Source organism: Giraffa tippelskirchi, chromosome 9, assembly GCF_054371585.1.
Source record: "Giraffa tippelskirchi isolate mGirTip1 chromosome 9, T2T-mGirTip1v1.2.pri, whole genome shotgun sequence".
Lineage (NCBI taxonomy): Eukaryota > Metazoa > Chordata > Mammalia > Artiodactyla > Giraffidae > Giraffa > Giraffa tippelskirchi.
This window is the reverse complement of record NC_137283.1, coordinates 4,113,979-4,135,969: the sequence shown is the minus strand read 5'-3', so window position 1 is coordinate 4,135,969 and position 21,991 is coordinate 4,113,979. Positions and strand designations below refer to the sequence as shown.

Here is a 21,991-nt window from a genome sequence, read left to right as displayed (position 1 = left end):
CTACTCACTTGCTCTTCTGGGTGTGTGCACATGCCTGCGTCTGTATCTGTTGCTCTCCTCTGGGGCTGACAAGTTTTTCTGCTGTGTGTGTGGGGAGGGGGATATTAGTGGGAATGTTGTTGATGGGGACAGAGCACCAGAGGACGGTCGCTTCTTGCTTTTCATTTACCCAGTATAAAGAAGCTTTGAAAAGTTAACTTTGCCTCTTTTCTACTGTTTAATTTGCAAAGATCATTAGCAAGTGAAAGGTGCTCAGCAAACAGAACAAAATAGGTTTTCAGATAGACAAATAGTAATTTACAGGGACTAGAAGAAACATGCTCAGACAGGGCTATTCACTGCCAAAAACCTCATTATAAATGAATTGATAAGCTGCATGTGATACAGGATATGTGTGATTATTTTGGCTATGATCTACTTTTGTTCTAGTGGGATGCTGGTATTTGACCTATGGAGGATCACCATGCCTCACTAAGAGAAAGTAATAATCTAAAACTTCTATTTCTATTTATACAAATGTTATTTGGGAATTTGAACCTCTTATTTCCTCTGTAATCGAGCAATCAGATCACTGTTTTTATAATGCTATCTACAATAGTATTTATAATGCTTTATCTGATACAGACCTTAATAACAACAGAGAGAAGCAATTAGAGATGAAATGGTGGTACCAAAGTTATATGTGTTTGAAATCAGAAATGTACACAAATAGTTTGGCAAGGTGACTATGCCTGTCTTAATCACTGCAATGAAAAGCTGTTATCAAGTAGAGCCTTAAGGAATGTTCTCATTTTTTTTGAATGTTCTCATTTTTATGTGATCATATATTATTTTAAAATAATTTATTATTTATTCTCTTGACAGGAATAGGTATAATGTAATCATATATAGAAAATATTATGATTTTCTGGATCACTTCTTCTCTGAGTCAATATCAACTTATTAACTCCTTTAGAAAATATTCAAGTTCCTGAGCACTGGAGAATAATAGGTCCTCAGATAAGAATAAAATTGAATGTTTTTTCTGCTGCCCAATGAGAGGGAATAGACAGCTCTGGAAGAAGAACAAAATGATGGTTTCAGAACCAAATTTAAAACAATGAAACTTCCTCTCATTTTGCTGCCAAGAACCATGTTTCCATATTGGTCAGAAGTGAATCCTAACATATTTTATCAACTTGAGCAAATTAAAAAAAATATTGTCTTCTGGAATTTTAAAAAAATTACTCAAGCATAAAAATCACCAAGAGTGATAATTATAAATTATAGTTTTCCAATCCTTGCTCTTGAGGATTCAGATTCAGTGGGCCTGGGATGGAGCTCAAGAATCATTTCCAATCATACATTCCGGTGATGTACATATGATTAACTCAGCTGCTTTGCCCTATTGGTGATACTCAGAAAGAATTCAAGAATATTCTCTGAATAGCTAATTTCCTCTCTCTTCCCTTTCCCATACTGCTCTTACTTATTCTCCTGCTATGCAATAAGAATTACTGAATGCCTGCCACATGGCAGTCCTGTACTAGGTACTGGGTGAAGCTGATAGTGAATTTGTATCCAACCTTTGCTTCTAGATTGCTCATTGCCATTCTAGGGATGATAAAAACTGATAGCATAATAAAATGCATATGAATCAATAATCTGTTTCTTCAAAATTCTCCCAACTTGAATTGTAGCTGTTAGTTAACATAAGGACATTCACCAGCTTGTCTATCCCAGGAGACAGAAGACAAAATGAAGTTGGTATTCAACGGAAGTCCTACTTAACACTTTGTGAAGGCAACTAGAATCTGTATCTTGCTCTATAAAAAATGAGATGCTCCTTCTAGATTCTTCAAGAGTTGGCAAGATGAAGAAGCAATAGAAATCAGGAAGAAAAATAAAGCACCAAGGTCAGCCAGCTGCTCCCCAGCTTTAGTTACCTTCGGGAGAAGCCATATACTGCTTTTAGCTTCTGCCTTCCTATCCTTTTCTGTTTCATAAAATAAGAAACATGACTTCCTGCAAACTACTATGAATTTAACACAGAATTGTCACCAGGAATAAGAATGCTCATTCTTTGATTTGAATTTTCAAGCCTATTTCTGGAGGTACAAGTTTAATTAGCATTGCACTAGGAGATACACATTAGTGTCAAATAGAAATAGCCTTAGCAGGTCAACTGGATTTTAAGCCATGTTTCTGATTTATCCATGTCTCTGTTTAAAAGTCCCTTGGACTGCAAGGAGATCCAACCAATTCATCCTAAAGGAGATCAGTCCTGAGTGTTCATTGGAAGTACCGATGTTGAAGCTGAAACTCCAATACTTTGGCCACCTCAGGCGAAGAGTTGACTCATTGGAAAAGACCCTGATGCTGGGAAGGATTGGGGGCAGGAGGAGAAGGGGACGACAGAGGATCAGATGGTTGGATGGCATTACCGATTCGATGGACATGAGTTTGGGTAAACTCTGGGAGTTGGTGATGGACAGGGAGGCCTGGCGTGCTGCGATTCATGGGGTCGCAAAGAGTTGGACATGACTAAGCGACTGAACTGAGCTGAACTGTTTAAAAGTTGGACTGAAAATGGGTAGAGGAGAAAGAATATAATCAAGTATTTGATTATATTGCTGAATATATTGTTTATTGCTGATTCAACATGTGACCTCAGCCAAAATTCAAATTCTTGATAGGAGGAATTTTAAAAATTGACAGACAACACAACCATAGATGGGCTCTCTGTTAGATGAAATATTTTACAAAACAGGCTATCTGAATATAAACTTCATCTTCTAAAAGTAATCAGTTCATTATTAAGACATAACAACTTTACCAACTTTAATAATCTCCATCTGTAAATATCAAATATAAAAGATTCAAGTGAAGTGAAAATACCAGTTCAAACTGAGCTCTTTTTTCACAGAAAGAATATATTTTTGTATAAGTACTTAGAGCAAGGAGGTCTGTTTATATTTATTTTTCCCAATAATTCTTTCAGACAAGTTTTACAGACGAGGAGACAGACTTGGAGGAGTTAAATAATTTGCCCTCATTAAAATAGCCAGTAGACAGAGGAATATGAACCCCGCTCTGCTGGGCTATAAAATCTACACACTTTGCACTCTGAATTCTGTCAAGTCTTTAGAAAAAGGCAGTTCTCATCATTAAGGTGTGAATTACTTATTTCATCAATTCTAAAATGCAAATTTTTATTTCATATTTTAATGACTCTGAAATTAGGATCCTTCTTAAAGTAGCTGTCAGCCATATATAATCAGGATTGCAACCATCTTTGCCCATGTGTGAACTTCAAAAGGGCCAGGAATGGTGACTTAGAGGAAAACCTCAGACATCAGTGGAGCATCCTTCTAAGCAATGCTATGCCACCAATGCTCCTGATGGCATACAAGAGCATGCTTTGTGGGGAAAGACATGGGATATGACAATTCTTAGCCATAAAATTAATTGGAATTAGATTAAATTATTAACAACTGTTTAGAATAACTTAAGTAATTTAACCGTATTTTCTTTTTTATGGGTGCACAAGAATAACTTTTTAAACTCTTTGCTTAAATAAGTCTAGAGAGTTATATGAAAATGATCTATAAGATTGTGTCGTCAGCTGAAAAGATAATGTGTTTTCTTATGGTATATGAAATAATGATCTCTATTAAAGCAGATGAAATACATGAATCGGACCCTTTAAATTCTTAAACCCAGAGGATTTAGGGGAAGATGCTGGTGCATTTGTTTAAGTTCTCAGTACCCTCTGATGGTTGGGATGTGAAAGTATCAGCTCCCTAGAGAGACCACAGGCCCCTGCCTAATTCATCCCCCCTGAGGTCACACCTGAAAGGCAAGGAGACACCAGCCTGAGAGCCTGAGTCCTGTGCAAGGAAAGCCTCATCCCTCCCTTTCTTCGGGGAGAAATGTTCCAGTTGCATTGACATCAACTGTGGACTGCAGCCCATTTTTACAAACTGTTGTTTTGATACAAAATATGGACTCATGGAACAGCTGAGGCAGCCCGTGCATTTCATTTGGCTGGTGAGCATTAATGAAGCAACTACAATTGAGCTATGCTGGGAGTTCCCTCACAAAATACGTGTTATTCCTTGAGCATCCCTCTGAATCAAGGGCTCCTTTCAGGCTGTGTTCTGTTTTATCCAGGGATGGAAAGAGTCTGCTGTCAGAGGATGGAGGCTCATGTAACAAGAACGAGTCAGGTTTTTGCAGAAGTTGGGTTTCTCTCTGGGAGTATATGGAGAGTTCTGCACACTAACTCCTCAGGAATGTAGTTACCCCTGCATCTCTGCCACAGTGTGGGCCTGGCAAGGCATGCAATGGATGCTAGACAATGCCAGGACCAGCATCCCATTTTCCAGATGAAAAAAACAAACAGACTCAGACTAACTGACTCCTCCAGGACTCTTAAGAATCGGCATGGCCAGATTATCTACCTGTCATCTGCCCTTCCTCTCCCTCCCTCTTTCCCTTCTTTCCTTCCCTCCATGCCGAATTCCTTCAACAAATACGTGTTGAGTACCTAAACCAGTGGTGAGCAAGAAACAATTCCTGGCCAAAGTAAACGTACAGTCCATACAGGGATATGAATAAGCAAACGGGTACATACAGCTCAAGGACAACAATTATCTGGAGGTGGACATACATGAGCACGATAGAAGAGACAACAATGGATGCTCAGGAGTGCTTCCTGAAGGAAGTAGCATCCCACTCAACCTTTCATAATGAGAGAGGTAAATATTCTTATTACTTTTTCAGATAAAAAGGCAGAGATTCAGACAAAAGAAGTGGCAGAACCAGGGTGGCAACCCAGGCTGTTTTATTCTCTGGAATAGCAAGGGGACAGCCAACTCCTCCCTGTGTGTTAGGGACTGTTCTGGCCACTCTGAATGTATTAACATGAAATCCTATTAGTGTTCCCAGTTTACACACAAAGATATCGAGAGATAGATAAGGAACATTCCCCCTGGTTCGGTCAGTGGTGACGCTGGTGGAGCCACATGCTCTGGCTCCGGGGTTTGGGCGCCTCATCCCAACATCACAGCCTTGCTCTAGTCACTGGGCTCCTCTTGATGATGTTTATTAAAAACTGGCACTGACATCCAGGTCTACTGATAGTATAGGTGCTTTGTGTTTTTCACTCCTCATAATGATATTACTATTACAACGTTTGTATCTTCACATCTTACAGCTCAGGGATTGCCTGACAAGAATGGTCAAAACACCATTCGTAAGTAACAGTAAATCTGCTTGACCACTACTTTAGGTAAATAATTATTGTCTAATGGTTTAGATGTAGGTCATGTGCACGACTCACACTTCAAACTTTATGCCCCATGGACTAATACATGTTTCCCCTGTTATCTCAAGGCAGAGCATTCCCATGAAACCTTTCATAAGCCCAAATGGCATAAAGCAAAGAAATGATTACCTTAGGAAGACCTTGCTATTGATGCACATTATAAATTGAGATAACTCACAGATGCTCAGAGATACAGTTCAAAGCTCTGGCAATTCGATGCTGAGATGCTGAAGGCAGGACTGAGGTAAGAGCTTAATGGGGCCATTCTCACTGCTGGGGGTGGGTGTGGGGGTGCTGCCTTAGTAAAAACTCCCTGCAAACAAACACTGAAGGGTATTTTCGCTTTTTGCTCTTTTTCAGAAAAGCAAACATCCTCTTTGGATTTCTTTTGGTTAGTGAAGATAAGTATTGACATAGGTCTTTCATAAAAGTGAGATGGCATAAAGAGAGTTTGCAAAAAGTAGAGGGGACCTATTTGATGTCTAGGCTTAAGAGCATGATCACATTTTGTCAAAATCTAAAGGCTTTTACGTTCAAGCAGAAGTTCCTGACTTTTATGGAGTCCTCTGTGATTTTTACCCTTACATTCTTTCTTCTTGGAACTACGGACAGATTTTCGAGACAGGAGTGAGCTAAGTAGTAGGCTTTTCATTTTCCCAATGACCCTGGAACTGAGAGTTTCCAGTGACTTGTCTAAGACCAAACGGCTGGCTGACGGCAGGGCTGCCCGGTCCGGGTTCCCACTTGGTCTGCAGGTCGGGGAGGTAGCCTAGGTTATCCTTCCCTCTTTACAACCAAACCTTCACACAGCTAAGCACAGACATACGCAGGCGCTCAATACACACACACTATTATATTTTTAAGGGCTTTCTGTTCATCACTGAAATTTGTAATTCAGTCATTATTTGGACACAATTCTTTTCCCAATGACTTGGGTGGGGGGCAGGTATATATCTTCATGCAACTCAGCAAATGAACTGCTTTGGTGACCTTCTTAACACCCGGGAGCACATTTGCAGCTCTGGAGAAGTGTGTACTTTCTAGATTAAGCAGAGCTTACTGGCCATAGATCACAGAGAGCTGTCAAAGCTGATGAAGGGTGGGGTACATGGAGGCGTCACCAAGAAAACACGTCTTGCATCAAATTGTCTTCCCCAAGGATCAAAGGTTTTGCTTATACTTAAGTTGGTTCCATGGGGTGTGTTACAGAAATATCACAAAAATGTTGGGGAAAATAAAAGCCTGTGTTTAGCAGTACCACAGTCTGTGTTCAGTGCTGAAAAATTTACATAATTTGTAATCCTGATGGAAGCAGGAAATACATTCTTTTCTGTCAGAAGATATCATCATACACTGAGCCTTTTGAGGGAATCAAAATAATATGTTCATATTTATTTATGTTCATATTTATGCTCCTTTTGTTTTTCAAATAAACTTATCTACAAAATAGAAATAGTCACAGATGTAGAAAACCAATTTATGCTTCAGTTCAGTTCAGTCGCTCAGTCGTGTCCGACTCTTTGTTACCAGTAGGTAAAAGGGGGATAAATTGGGAGTTTGGGGTTGACATATACACAGCTCCGCATACAAAAGAGATAAACAACAAGATCCAACTGTACAGCACAGGGAACTATATTCAATTATTCTGTGATAATCTATAAAGGATAAGAATCTGGAAAAGAATGGATGTATGTACGTATGTACATAACTGATTCACTTAGCTATACAACAGAAAGTCACATAACATTGTAAATCACCTATACTCCAATAACATTTTTAAAAAATCCCTAAGTTTCTAAATGAAGATAAGAGATAGAAAACCATCAGAAACAAAAATGGACGGTGGCCCATTTGGGTTCTCTGCCTATTATATTATCCCTTTCTCTCACCTCACTCCTCTTTGCAGTAGTCAGAGAAAGATTTTAAAACAATGTTAAAACACAGTAAGAGGAAGAGAAAAGAAATCTGGCCAATCAAGGCTCTATTTTCAGGGTATTCAAAAGTAACTACCCTCAAGATAATTCCTTTACCAGACATGTCATATAAAAGCATCCATTTGTTCCAGGAGTAACATCCTTCATCCTAGTTGTTCAGCCCACTCTCCTCCGCCCAGCTGTCCATCACCCACTGGCATCCGCCATCAAGCAGGCATTCCGTTTTCCAGTAAGGTGATGAAGGGCATCTGGGTTGTTTTTCCTTTAGTGGGTTTCCATCATTTTCTCCAGCATACTCCAGCATATGTTTCTCCACTCATTTGTTTTGAATCTAGCCTTTCAAAAAATGATACTTCTCAGTAATGGAGAAGGTCATTGTGGAAGGAGGGAAAAAGAAAACTGACCTCGATAATGTTCATTCATTCTCTAGTATTCAGCACCTACTTAAGGGTAATGATTTTATTATATTAGGATCAGCTTAAAATTAAATATATTAAAATAGGGTATTAATAATAAGCAACTCCCTAAAATAGCAGGTTACCCTATTCATCCCCAAGCAACTTTATAGACTAGAGTCTGCTTTTTTGTATTTTGGATATGCTGCATGGCATGTGGGATCTAGTTCCCTGACCAGGGATTGAACCCACGGCCTCTGCACTGGGAGTGCAGAGTCTTAACCACTGGACAACCAGGGAAGTCCCAGGGCTACTTTTTAACTCCGCTTTACACAGGAGGAGATCGAAACACAGAGGAAGGAAGTAATTTGCCAAAGTTTCTACAGCAAATGTGAAGTTTCTACAGCAAATGTGAAGTTTCTACAGCTGGAATGTGAAAGCGTGTGCTCTGCCTCCATAATCTATGCTTTACATCACTACACATGGATTCCCTACGGTCAGCTATATTTAGATAGTACTTATTATTTATTTAAGATATAGGGTCTGTCCTAGGCACCTGGTAATTTTTTCACCTTGGATGTTTCTGTGATGTGAGACAGTGAGGTTAACAGGTCAATTTCATGGCCCACTTCATCTGATAGAAAACTATTCTGCTGGATAATATTTCTGAGTCCAATATTTAAAGCTGTCCCCCAATACATCTTAATCCATTTATTGTATGAACAGTATTTAGGTTCATATTATGAAACTAAGTGCATATGTACACTTTCAACAGTATCACTTTGCCTTCTGAGCTCTATTCTGCTAATACACATAGCTCTCCCAAGCACTGCCGTATCATTCTATGTGCTTCTGTTACTTCACTCAGTTATTACTCTCTGGAATTACACTTTGTTAACATTTTTCAGGTTCTTCTCTTCCTCAGATGTAAACCATTCGTCTGTCTTGTTCATGTTCTCACCAGTACCTACAGCACAACTCCTAAATCATAACAAACATTGATAGAAAGAATAAATGAATATATTCATTGTTTTTTTTAAATAGGACATCAGAGGTGGAAGAGTATAGAGATGACCAGTTTCTTTCACTTTATGAATGAAGGAAGTACATTCTGGTAATAAAGAGCATGAAAGCCATAACTTAGTTTTTATTTCTAGGGTATTCTACAGTGCCTGGTACAAGACAGGTGATCCATAAATGTAATTACATTTCGCTGTGTGGATCACAATAAACTGTGGACAATTCTGAAAGAGATGGGAATACCAGACCATCTGACCTGTTTCTTGAGAAACCTGTATGCAGGTCAGGAAACAACAGTTAGAACTGGACATGGAACAACAGACTAGTTCCAAATAGGAAAAGGAGTACGTCAAGGCTGTATATTGTCACCCTGCTTATTTAACTTCTATGCAGAGTACATCATGAGAAACGCTGGGCTGGAAGAAACACAAGCTGGAATCAAGATTGCCAGGAGAAATATCAATAACCTCAGATATGCAGATGATACCACCCTTATGGCAGAAAGCAAAGAAGAACTAAAGAGCCTCTTGATGAAAGTGAAAGAGGAGAGTAAAAAAGTTGGCTTAACGCTCAACATTCAGAAAACTAAGATCATGGCATCTGGTCCCATCACTTCATGGGAAATAGATGGGGAAACAGTGTCAGACTTTATTTTTTGGGGCTCCAAAACCACTGCTGATGGTGATTGCAGCCATGAAATTAAAAGATGCTTACTCCTTGGAAGGAAGGTTATGGCCAACCTAGATAGCATATTTAAAAGCAGAGACATTACTTTGCCAATGAAAGTCCATCTAGCCAAGGCTATGGTTTTTCCAGTGGTCATGTATGGTTGTGAGAGTTGGACGGTGAAGAAAGCTGAGCGCCAAAGAATTGATGCTTTTGAACTGTTGGAGAAGACTCTTGAGAGTCCCTTGGACTGCAAGGAGATCCAATCAATCCATCCTAAAAGAGATCAATCCTGGGTGTTCATTGGAAGGTCTGATGTTGAAGCTGAAACGCCAATACTTTGGCCACCTCATGTGAAGGGTTGACTCATTGGAAAAGACCCTAATGCTGGGTAGGATTGGGGGCGGGAGGAGAAGGGGACAACAGAGGATGAGATGGTTGGATGGCATCACCGACTCAATGGACATGGGTTTGGGTAGACTCCGGGAGTTGGTGATGGACAGAGAGGCCTGGCGTGCTGCAGTTCATGAGGTCGCAAAGAGTCGGACACGACTGAGCGACTGAACTGAACTGATGACAAAGTCAAAGCTAAATTAAGGGTCTCAATTTCAAGATTGGAACTAATTCCATAAGCTATATTTTTTACAGGTACATGGTGGCTTTTCAATAAGGATTTTCCTCTGTTATCTGAGGGATTTTCTTCCTTTCTTTTAAAAATGGCACAAGGCATACTTTTTACTGCCACAACAAAGTTGAATGCTTGAACCAGGCGACCTTAATCTCAGCCAACGCAAATATTGTCTTCACTCCAGAACTTGATAGTAAGTTGCCAGAAGACTTTTCTGATAGGTTATAGTCTGTCCTTCTCAATAAACGGAGATAAAACGCTGGTCAAATTTACTGAAGAGTTTGATACAAAACACTGTGGGCTCTTTACAGATATAGCCTCTGTCCTCTGTGCTTACTATTTTACTAATGATGTGTGTGTGTGCTCAGTCTCCTCGGACTCTGCCACCCAACAAAGCAGCCCTCCAGGCTCTTCTGTCCATGGGATTTCCCAGGCACAGACACTGGAGTGGACTGCCATTTCATCCTCCAGGGGATCTTTGTGACTCTGGGATTGGACCTGGTTCTCCCATATTGCAGGCAGATTCTTTACCACTGAGCCAACTGGGAAGCCCTTAGTAATGACAAAGATCATCAGAATGAATCTGCAGCCTGAAGACAGTCAGGAGTCCCTATCTTTCCCATTGATCTGTGAACATCCTATTCCTCTTTTTTTTTTTTTAATTTCCCCTAGTTTATTTATTTAAGTGTGTGTCTGTGCATGCGCATGCATGTGCACGTGCACACTCAGTCATACTCAACTCTTTGCAACCCCATGAACTGTAGCCCACCAGGCTCCTCCTTACATGGAATTTCCCATGCAAGAATATTGGAATGGGTTGCCATTTTATACTCCATGGGATCTTCCTAACCCGGGTATTGAACCCATGTCTCCTGTGTCTTCTGCACTGGCAAGTGGATTCTTTACCACTGTGCCGCTATTTATTTTTATAGGAGCAAAACTGCTTTACAATATTGTGTTAGTTTCTGCTGTACAATGAAGTGAATCAGCTATATGCATACATACATCCCCTCGTTCTTGTGCCTTCTGCCCCACCATCCACCCCTCTAGGTCATCGCAGAGCACTGAGCTGAGCCCCCTGTGCCATCCAGCAGCTCCCCCCTAGCTGTCTATTTTACACATGGTAGCACCCCACTCCAGTGTTCTTGCCTGGAGAATTCCAGGGACGGCGGAGCCTGGTGGGCTGCCGTCTATGGGGTCGCACAGAGTCGGACACGACTGAAGTGACTTAGCAGCAGCAGCAGCAGCAGTGTATATATGTCAGTGCTGCTCTCCCAATTCATCCCACCTGCCCCTTCCCCCTCTGTGCACATCCTTCTGAAATAGAGACTATTTAAATTTTTTAAAGTTCAGCATTTATAACTACATAAGTACATACAGATTTATGTTTCCATTCCAGCCTCTTCAATGATTTTGGAGTGGGAAAGAGTTTAAAATTCTATGTGATAGATCAGTTGCATTTAAGGAGATAGAATTAATATGTTCTCTTTCACCGATAAAAGCATAAAAAAGCAGGCATTTGGAGCAAGCAAACATGAATAAAGAACCCAGAAGGCTTACCGAGATAAGGACCCGAGTTTCAGGGATGCAACACCAGCCTGACTCTCACGTCGGCCACCATCGTCCAGCAGCCGTGACAGCTGTGGGTCCAGGGGTGTTTGCAGGGCACTGGAGGGAGCACTTCATTTAAAAATACTCACTGTTGCATCTCTTAGACTTAGTAGACACATTCAAACATTTAAAAAATTGACTTGTGTTTTACCAATATTTAAAATAATAGTAATACTGAACTAATTGGTTCATCACAGTATTTCAATTATGAATAAAACCACCCAATGTAGTTCCTTAAAACAATGACCTTTTTAAAAAGGGTAAACTGGTGGCTTCAGATTATGGAGAATAAACACCTCAAAATAGCCAAGGATTGGCTCCTAGGATGACCTGTTAACAAACATCTCTAGGAAGAGAGTTAATAAAGACCTTTATTCCCCCTAAATGCAAGTCCTTTTAAGAATGCTAAAGTTTACCTACATGTTTGTCAAAAAACTTGTAATTTAGGCTCACTTTGCATTTCCATAAGCATATATGGAAATCTAGTACACAAAGATAATACACTTAAAACTTTTTCTGCTAACTGACTTTTTAACAGCATTTATATAGTAAGCAGGCCACCTTGGTTAAAAAGCAACTGCCTGTGGGACTTCCCTGGTGGTCCAGTGGTTAAGAATCAGCCTGCCAATGCAGAGGACATGGGTTTGATCCCTGGTCCAGTAAGATCCCACGTGTCGCGGGGCAGTGAAGCCTACAGGCCCCAACTACTGAGCCTGTGCTCTAGAGCCTACGGTCTGCAACAAGAGAAACCACTGCAATGAGAAGCGTGCACGCTGCAACTTGAGAGCAGACCCTGCTCGCCACCGCTAGAGAAAGCCTGTACGCAGCAGCGAAGAACCAAAACAGTCAAACATAAATTAACAGGTAAAAAATAAAATGAAATGTAAAAAGAACCACAGCCTATGTCACATGAGCTTTAGCCTAGTGATAGCCTCTAAAACTGTTGTTACTACGACTCAAGGTTACTGGTGACACATGTCTGGCTTCGATGGAAAGTGAGATATAAGCTGTGAATTTGGACATATGAAAGAGGTATCATTCGTAGCAAAAGTAAAAACTTTTCCAAAAATAATGCAAAGAAGTAACTGGGAAATAGCCAATTGCATGAAATAGGTAATTCAAAATGTGCCAAAACATTTGCTTTATATGCTAGAATTCTTAATAAGGGGCATGTACAGGGATATCAACAAAAATAAGAAGGATGGCATGCAAATCTAACTTCTAAAGGGCCCAGTTTAGGAAACAGAATTTCATGGTGGGCGGAAAAGTTATAAAATTTAGTCTTGTCATTGGCATCCTCAACATTTTCAGTTTTTTTTGAACTGTTAAATCTCTCTTAACCATTATTCACTCTTATTTTAACTCCCAGCCAACTTTTTTCAGGGTTCCAAGCATATGTAAGTTTATTTTCCTGTGCTCAGCTTTCATTTTCTAAGATCCAGGATTCATGGGATTTTAGTGAATACAACTCAATACACCACAGTTTCTTGGGAACTTAAAATAGTCAATAGATGATCCTTGAGAAGGCAAGAATAAACAGCCTCAAGTGCAAAAACACTTCACTGGACCAGAACATACTACATTCAGCAATGTGGCCTTCAGTTGGACACATAATCCAGAGGTGTGTGAAAGGTGGTATCAGACATTAAACTTCGTTTTCTTAATAACATCATCCAGAAGAATTACCAAATCTTCTAACATGGAAATTTTGGAGTTTTCATGTGAATCAAGTGAGTTGTATTAATATCCTATTGACAGACATTAATTTGAGCAACGTGCCCAGCGAATGGATGAACATACTGAGGACTGATAAGATGAGAAACTGGCCCAGGTCAGCAGAGGGGTTCTCTCTTCATTCTCTGCTTTCTCCACTGCCACACCGCCCATCTGGTCCTCATAAAGCTCTCTCACTATATGCCTCCATCTATACCTGCAGGGGCCCCAAAGAAATAAACAACATGGTTCTCACTATCATAAAGTGACAATATCATGTCTGTCACTGTGACTACACGTGATTTACAACTATCCTCAATCCTAATAAATACATCGCAGTTTTTGGAGGGGAATTTGTTTCTCTTCTAACACTGTTTTTATACTCTTGCCTCCCTATCCTTTTCAAAGTATAATAATAATGATAAATTATACATGGCATTTTCCTTCTTACATGTCTTCCCACACATTTTACAAGAAGATCTGAAAAAGATCTGCAGATCATAATTCTTTCCTTATCTAATTTTCTCTGGGCTTGAAAAGAATCACCACTCCTCTAGCAGACGCTACTCTAATATTTGTTGCTGTTGTGATGTTCTTTCTGGGATGAGAGAGAAAGAAAGGAAGTTTAAGTAGCTTTCAGCTTCTGGATACAGACTACAATGGTAGGTATTCTCTACAATTATTGTGGTATCTAAAAATGCTTGGTGAGTTATCTGATGTTCCTTCCTGACAGAAATCTCTAGAAACCAACATGTTTTTGGTAACATTATGGATCTCAGGAAAAGGAGACTTCATTTTACATCTAAAAGTTGACTTTTTGTACTAGAGCATCTTAGATGCTTCATCATCATCCATCACCAGTTCCTTATCACCAAGGACCTATTGACAAGTGACAAGGTGGGGAAGCTTGAGCTTAGACCTGTTTCTTAAAATGTATTTAATTTCCTAAATGGCTAACACATTTGTATACTAGAAACCAACACTATTCTGTAAAGCAATTATCTTTCAATTAAGAACTAAATATTTAAAATTTAAAAATTAACAATAAGGGATGCTATATAGTGGAAACTAACACAACATTGTAAGTCAACTATAATTAATTTAAAAAAAAGAGTAATAGATATTCTGTGTAAACCCTCCCACCCTCATCTCCCATCTCTCTACCCCAAAACACTTTGGAGGCAGTTTTAGATCATCATACAAGAAAAGGCGACTATATCTTGCCTTTTCTAACATAGAAGAGTGGCTTGTATTATTTAATACACACACACACACACGACTATCCCCTAAATAAAAAATAGCACATTATCAGTGACCCAGAAGCATCTGCGCATATCTTGCCTTTTCTAACATAGAAGAGTGGCTTGTATTATTTAATACACACACACACACGACTATCCCCTAAATAAAAATAGCACATTATCAGTGACCCAGAAGCATCTGCGCTTCTTGCTGCTTATCGCCCTCCACCCAGAGTGGCACTCGCTCTGTCATCACCATCACTCAGGGCTGGCTCTCTTCCAGCTTCATATATACAGAAATCGTAACGGGCGTTCTTTCTTGTGTCTGACTTGTTATAACAACACGTATGACCTCATTTAATTCTTAAACTAACCCTATAACACAAACAACATCATTCCTATTTTACAAATCACAGAAATAATGTTCAACCGAGTTGAGAGAGGGACCGTGTCATGACACCAGTGTTGGAGCTGGCTCTGAAACTGGGTCTCCCCAGCACTAAGATTAGGTCATTACCAGGCAGCACAGTCATAAGAAAATATTCTTTCTCCTTCAGCCCTTCAATATTTTATATCACTAAAATAGTCATGGGTGACATGGATGTGGTCTCCCCTGACTTCCTACTTTCCTCATTTCCGCCATCTACCCATCTTTCCATCCATTTTGCGATACCCCCTTTCCCACTCTTGGACAGGCATTGCAGGGAGAATGAAAATGACTTTACTCCTGACATATCTACAGGAATCCAGGAGCTATTCTTGAAAAACTGGTCTTCCTGGGACTTCACCTGTATATTTCTCCCATATATCAGCTTGGATTTTGCAGAGTAAACCTAATTTTTTTTTTTTTTTTTTGGCTTTCCTATTGCACATTTAAAGTTGTGAATATTGTTTCTTCTGCATAATTGTTTCCAGTTATTAAATGAAACTGGCCAATTAACTATAAAATATATTCTTTCTATTTCCCCAGGAATATAGTGAGAAAATAGAGTGATTAAAAAAAAAATAATTCCAGGGAAACAGCTGATAAGCTTCTTTGGGGACATGTTAAGTGGTACGATCAGGCTGCAAGGCTCCAGTCTTGGGGGAAGCTGTGGTACCTTGGGCTGGGGGATGGGCTGCAGAAGCCCAGCTGTGAGCCAGGAAAGGCCCTGAGCCTTGTGTGCTGGTGGGGCGGCCTCTCAGTTGCACACACCTGTCAAAACAGATTGCTTTGTACATTTCCAATGGACGCAGTTTGTTGAACATAAATTATACTGCACTAGCATTGACTCAAAAGAAGAAAACTGGAAGAGCAGAGAATGAGCTGAGTTTTCCTACACTTAAAGGCCTCTTCTTTCCCCCTTGCTTGTTAGCTCGTCCTGAACACGGAAGGGAACCAGGGTTCCTATAGCTGCTCCATCTCTCTCCTCAACCAAAGCTGCTTCACTTCCTCAAACCCGCATTTTCTAAATCCCCAAAGCAAGTACTTCTATTGCCCATTTTGAACACTATTGCTTTCTCCCATCATTCTATGGCTTTTAAAACTCAAGCAAGCCAAAAGTAAAGACACAGGATAGACTTCACATTTATATGAGGAAGTGGTCAAAGAAAATAAGAATTGACTTCAGTTCTCTGCATTCATTGCTAAAGATGACAATAATCTCAGTTCAGTTCAGTCACTCAGTCATGTCTGACTCATTGCGACCCCATGGAATGCAGCACACCAGGCCTCCCTGTCCATCACCAACTCCTAGAGTTTACTCAAACTCATGTCCATTGAGTCCATGATGCCATCCAACCATCTCATCCTCTGTCGTCCCCTTCTCCTCCTGCCATCAATCTTTCCCAGCATCAGGGTCTTTTCAAATCAGTCACTTCTTCACATCAGGTGGCCAGAGAATTGGAGTTTCAGCTTCAGCATTAGTTCTTCCAATGAATATTCAGGACTGATTTCCTTTAGGATGGACTGGTTGGATCTCCTTGCAGTCCAAGGAACTCTCAAAGAGTATTCTCCAACACCACAGTTCAGAAGCATCAATCCTTCAGTACTCAGCTTTTTTGATAGTCCAGCTCTCACATCCATACATGGCTACTTGTAAAACCATAGCTTTGACTAGATGGACCTTTGTTGGCAAAGTAATGTCTCTGGTTTTTAATATGCTGTCTCGGTTGGTCATAACTTTTCTTCCCAAGAGCAAGTGTCTTTTAATTTCATGGCTGCAGTCACCATCTGCAGTGATTTTGGAGCCCAGAAAAATTAAGTGTCACTGTCTCCATTGCTTCCCCATCTATCTGCCATGAAATGATAGGACCATATACTATGATCTTAGTTTTCTGAATGTTGAGTTTTAAGCCAACTTTTTCACTCTCCTCTTTCACTTTCATCAAGAGGCTCTTTAGTTCTTCTTCGCTTTCTGCCATTAAGGGTGGTATCATCTGCATATCCAAGGTTCTTGCTATTTCTCCCGGCAATCTTGATTCTAGCCGTGCTTTATACCACTCAGTGTTTCTCATGATGTACCCTGCATATAAGTTAAATAAGCAGGGTGACAATATACAGCCTTGACGTACTCCTTTCCTGATTTGGAACCAGTCTGTTGTTCCATATCTGGTTCTAACTGTTGCTTACTGACCTGCATGCAGATTTCTCAGGAGGCAGGTCAGGTGGTCTGGTATTCCCATCTCTTGAAGAATTTTCCACAGTTTATTGTGATCCACACAGTCAAAGGCTTTGGCATAGTCAATAAAACAGAAGTAGATGTTTTTTTTCTGGAACTCTCTTGCTTTTTTGGTGATCCAATGGATGTTGGCAATTTGATCTCTGGTTCCTCTGCCTTTTCTAAATCCAGCTTGAACATCTGGAAGTTCACAGTTCACATACTGCTGAAGCCTGGCTTGGAGAATTTTGAGCATTACTTTGCTAGCGTGTGAGATGAGTGCAATTGTGAGGTAGTTTGAGCATTCTTTGGCACTGCCTTTCCTTGGGATTGGAATGAAAACTGACCTTTTCCAGTCCTGTGGCCACTGCTGAGTTTTCCAGATTTGCTGGCATATTGAGTGCAGCACCTTCACAGCATCATCTTTTAGGATTTGAAAAAGCTCAACTGGAATTCCATCACCTCCACTAGCTTTGTTCATAGTGATGCTTTCTAAGGCCCACTTGACTTCACATTCCAGGATGCCTGGCTCTAAGTGAGTGATCACATCATCGTGGTTATCTGGGTCATGAAGATCTTTTTTGTACAGTTCTTCTGTGTATTCTTGCCATCTTCTCTTAATATCTTCTGCTCCTGTTAGGTCCATACCATTTCTGTCCTTTATTGAGCCTATCTTTGCATGAAATGTTCCCTTGGTATCTTTAATTTTCTTGAGATCTCTAGTATTTTCCATTCTATTGTTTTCCTTATTTCTTTGCATTGATCACTGAGGAAGGCTTTCTTATTCCTGTAGTCCAAACAAATATTTTACAACAAGGCCTAGGTTTTTGAGTAAAAACTCTCATAACCTTTGTGAATGATCCAATATTTAACACCTGAGCAATCACTCTGGGACTCAGTTACAAATGAAGATTCTGGAATAAATCCTCCATAATATCTTTTACTGTTATAAAAAAATCATCTTATAGAACATGCTATGAAGCCAAAACATGGGTTTTTTGACCAGCAGTCATGTGAGTTGACTGACATTCTGTTCATCCAACATAATATTGGTGTAGGGAAGTTAATATATTACTTATACTCTAAAATGTCAAAAATGGTAATCTAAAACTACTATTTTTACAGCATCTGAACACTGTCCAAATGCACACACACTGTTATACATCATGATAAAATCAGAAATTTATAATTTAGTTGATCTTTTCATTTCTGTTTACTCAGGACTTATCAGGAGTATATGACTAAAATAAAAAATTGTATTTAAAATACATCTATCCCACTGTATTTTATCAAATATATATGGTAATCCATTTATGTGAAATCGCTTTTTTGTTTCTTTGTTTTAAATAGTCTTTTCTTTGGAGCTCACATGGTTCATAGATAATATCATTAAATCTTAAAAATGTTCTGTGACATAGATTTATCATCATCCTTGTTCACCATCAAGAAAGCCAATCTCATAGAAGCGCTCAAGGTTTGAAGGTCACAGGTTTTCAGTCAAGTGGTTTATTTCCAGGATTTGAGCATCTCTCCTCTTCCACAGCTGATTGGAAAACCCATGTTTAATTGGTTTTGGTTTGTCTGTCAGGTAGGAGAACCCAGTCATGGAATATTATGATGTAGCGATTGCCTGCAATTAGAACCATTTGTCAAAAGGTGGAAGGAAAATCTGGACTGGGAAAGGAGGAGAAGGTGGGGACACTGACTCAGTTCAAGTTCGGGATCGGTTACTGAGATCAATGTCATTGAAAACAAGCATTCATCTTGCCTGCGCTAGTTTCGTTGTTAAATTGGGGTTATCAGGCAATTAGATCTCTAAAGTATACATCATCAGCACATTAGCACAAAATGTGCAACTTCCCGTTTGACTCAACACTTTCCATGGGAAAGTGATCCCATCTGTGGACAGTGATATTCTCCCACAGCCTTACAGGACATGCATTTATGTAAACACAGGCTTTTTCATTGTTCAGAAAAGAAGATCCCCTTGAAATAGATCTGTGTCAAAGTCTCGTTCATAATTCTATTCTCACAGCTCTGTATCAGATATTTGGCTTATATACTTTTGCTGACGTCCTGTTGGAAATTAAATCCTGCGTCTTCTCAGAAATATGCCATGAACAGAACCATGAGGCACTTCCCAGAAGACAAATAAATATACTGTGTTTCAGCTGAGCAGGCCTTATTAATAAGGAATTTCATTACTGCTAACCAAGACCCACTATTTAATTTGTGGGGCCCAGAGCAAAAGGAACATAATGGGTCCCTTGTTCAAAAACTGTGAAGAATTTTGAGATGGAGATAATAGTGTAAACCTTGCATGGAGACCAGGGTGCTTCTATAGATCACAGAGCCATGGAGGAGGGTCTCAGTGCTAATAAGGCTAAGAAGAGGAGGACATGAAATTGATTTGACTAAAATTGCTATAGATTACAACAGATGCATTAAGAAACTAATCTGATCACTTACTATACAACTTCAAACTAAGACTATAAAAATTGTTTGCAATATTTCTTTCAGATTTCAATAAAATTGTGTCTGTGGATTGTAATTCTCTACTTAAGCTTTGGTTTATGATGTACAACGACTGGTCAAAAAAGCACAAGCTCACGTCAGTCAGTTCAGTCGCTCAGTCATGTCCAACTCTCTGCGACCCCATGAACCACAGCACGCCAGGCCTCCCTGTCCATCACCAACTCACGGAGACTACCCAAACCCAAGTTCATTGAGTCGGTGATGCCATCCAGCCATCTCATCCTCTGTTGTCTCCTTCTCCTCCTGCCCCCAATCCTTCCCAGCATTAGGGTTTTTTCCAATGAGTCTACTCTTTGCATGAGGTGGCCAAAGTATTGGAGTTTCAGCTTCCACATCAGTCCTTCCAATGAACACCCAGGACTGATCTGCTTTAGGATGGACTGGTTGGATCTCCTTGCAGTCCAACGGACTCTCAAGAGTCTTCTCCAACACCACAGTTCAAAAGCATCAATTCTTCGGCGCTCAGCCTTCTTCACCGTCCAACTCTCACATCCATACATGACTACTGGAAAAACCATAGCCTTGACTAGGCAGACCTTTGTTGGCAAAGCAATATCTCTGCTTTTAAATATGCTGTCTAGGTTCGTCATAACCTTCCTTCCAAGGAGTAAGCGTCTTTTAATTTCATGGCTGCAATCACCATCAGCAGTGATTTTTTGAGCCCCCAAAAATCAAGTCTGACACTGTTTCCCCATCTATTTCTACCTGCTACCAATTAAACCTTTTTGTCAACATTAGTGTAGCTCTTTTCTCTTAATGTCTCTTTTACAGGCTGTTTTTTAAAAAATATTAGACCCTAAATAAAGAGTCTTCAAAATATCCCCCTTACAAGACAACTTCTTTATCTTGTTGGTGGAAGAAAAGCTCGGCAAAATTTTGTAACATATCTGTCACTGACTTTTCAGACAGTAAAGAATCTTGTCTGATTCTGTCTGACCTGCAAGGAATTTGCCTGCAATTGGGTTTAATTCCTAGGTCAGAAAGATCTCTGGGGAAGGAAATGGTTACCCACTCCAGTATGCTTGCGTGGAGAATCTCATGGACAGAGGAGTCTGGAGGGCTACAATCCAGGGGGTAGCAGAGTCAGACAAAACTGAGTGACTAGCACTTTCACTTTTACCAATATTTTAAATGTATTTTTTCATAGGCCTGCCTTGATCCATTTATCCTATAGATAAAGTTTTATAAGAACAATCATATACAAAGCTGTTATGACAACATTGTGGTCACAGGACAAGATAGGAATGAATCTGAATCTCTATCAATAGAGGACTCATAAATCATGGTCTATCCATGAAATAGTATTCTATACAGTGATTACAAACAAACCTTTATATATACTAACATGACAATGTGTCCAAGATAAATGACCACTGGTGTCTATAGGAAGACATTGCATAAATACGAAAAAATATATGCAAGTATTTATTCATATACATATATACTAATTCTTTTGATTTACATAGATATTTTATTATCATTCATAATAACAACAAACATAATCAATAGTTATATTCGAAAGCTTCTTCAAGAAGGTAGGTGTTCTTCTAAACTTAAAATATCAGTTAGTCCTCAATCTTATGACATAGGTACCGTAATCATCTTAAAGTTAGAAAGGAAAAAATTGATGAGAAGAGAGGGTCAGTGACATGTTCACAGTCACGCAACTGGTAGATGAGGTCCAGACCTGTTACTCAAAGCCCCTGAGCTATCCTGCCTCGCAGATGTACACCTGAGGAATACCTGTGTCTGGATACATGCAAGAAATGTGTGGTACCTCTTAACAGTTATCACCTGTGGTGATGGATGAGGAATTGGAGCTTACTTTATATTTCACACTTCATGAAACTTCATTTCTTTTTACACTGAAAATGCACTCCCTGAAAATACACTTTAATGCACAATATGTGTAACACACTTCTGGTTTTCTCCCCTAAAAACACAACTGCAGAAATTTAAAAGTTGCCCAAGAGTGTAAAACTCTCTAGTTCCAGCCTGGAAAGATTAGCTTGAATTACAAACTTGTGAAGATTCTTTGATTTACTCAATCCTTAGATTCTTCTAGTACATAACATTGAGTTTTTACTGCTTTGTCAAGTATGCAATTTCATATAATACACATCAAACTCATCCAAATAGCCAGTCATTTAGCTGTCTGTGTGGTGCACTTATGCATTCTGTCATACACTATGAGCAAAATACAGCAGAATTTGATCAGCCTGCTGTTTATAATTTAAGACAAAGACCTCTAAACGACTCCTCTTTAGTATGTTTGTGGAAAGGTCAGGCACCGATGTGTTT

The 21,991-nt window shown here is 39.7% G+C and overlaps 1 protein-coding gene and 1 long non-coding RNA gene across 16 annotated transcripts in view; one reads left to right on the top strand and one right to left on the bottom strand.

Moving 5' to 3' along the window:
- RBMS3 (RNA binding motif single stranded interacting protein 3) overlaps positions 1–21,991 on the bottom strand; it is a 1,621,798-nt gene that overhangs the window by 414,745 nt on the left and 1,185,062 nt on the right. The window lies entirely within an intron of this gene.
- Positions 15,353–21,919, top strand: LOC145520529 (uncharacterized). Its single transcript, XR_014064549.1, has 2 exons — positions 15,353–16,386; positions 19,993–21,919. It is a non-coding gene; the product is annotated as an uncharacterized LOC145520529 (long non-coding RNA).